The sequence below is a fragment of the Priapulus caudatus genome, unplaced genomic scaffold (assembly GCF_000485595.1).
Source record: "Priapulus caudatus unplaced genomic scaffold, Priapulus_caudatus-5.0.1 Scaffold967, whole genome shotgun sequence".
NCBI classification, from domain to species: Eukaryota; Metazoa; Priapulida; class Priapulimorpha; order Priapulimorphida; family Priapulidae; genus Priapulus; species Priapulus caudatus.
In genome coordinates, this window is record NW_014578028.1 from 26,686 (window position 1) to 27,792 (window position 1,107).

A 1,107-nucleotide genomic window follows, 5' to 3' on the forward strand; every position below is an offset into this window, starting at 1 on the left:
GCGTGTGCGTGTGTTCTTACAGGTATGTTGCCTCAGCCGTTCGTACGTCAGCAGGACGCGGTCTCGAGTTGTAACGCTAAACTCGTTACCGCCTTGTTTAATGACGGCACCGATCACTAGGCACCTGAGGTGAGCTTTGACGCTACAATCAAAGACATAGAACTGTGAACAGAAACGTGAGAATGTCATGAATGTAAACCCGCTGTCGGACATTACAAGCGAAAACATTTTTTAAACACCCCGTTTAACTACTCTCGGACTAGTGTTGAAAACCGCGCATACTTGGCGACAGAGGATTTAGAGGAAAGCAAGCATTTGTCACTCGTCTGCCTGTCTGTCGTCTGCCGCCCTGCGTCGACCCGGCCCCAACGAGAAACCCTGGTTCGAATCATGGTCGTTAAGATAGTCGTTAAGACTTGTTAAAACGGTCATTAAGGCTGCAGTTGTGAGTAGCGAATACGGTCGTTAAGACGATAAATACTGTCGTTAGGGTTGGTACTAACACTAATAATTACACTCGGTGAGACGGTCCTTAATACTAGCTTACAGTCGTTAAGACTAGTTAACCCAGTCATTAAGACGGTGGTTAAGACTAGTTTATGCAGTCATTGGGGCAGTCATAGGACTATGTAATACAGTCGTTAAGACGGTGGTTAAGGCTAGTTGATACAGTCATTAACACGGTGGTTAAGACTAGTTAATACAGTCATTGAAACGGCTGTTAAGGCAGTCGGTAAGACCAAGGCTAGAGTAGAAGAGGAATTTCCCTCTTGGCAGAAAACACACCGAGTAGTTATATTAGCCATGCTGTGCACAAGATGCCATGATATTCCGTAGTAGCAGCTTGTCATAAAATTGACTTTTAAGGGCTAACAATAAAGGTTAAAGGGATCGTTTACTCTAGGTTCTAGGGTTATTTTCAGTTAATTTAGGTAAAAATTACGCTACATAAAAAGTTTCATGGTTCAATCGCCATTATAAATATTATTAAAAAATGTTTTAAAACTAACGACTACAGTTTGATTACAACGACGGTGGCGCCACTCAAAGCGCACGATCTGATAAGTTGCGCAAAACCACTTTTCAGCCTAGGGCTACAGACCGAGG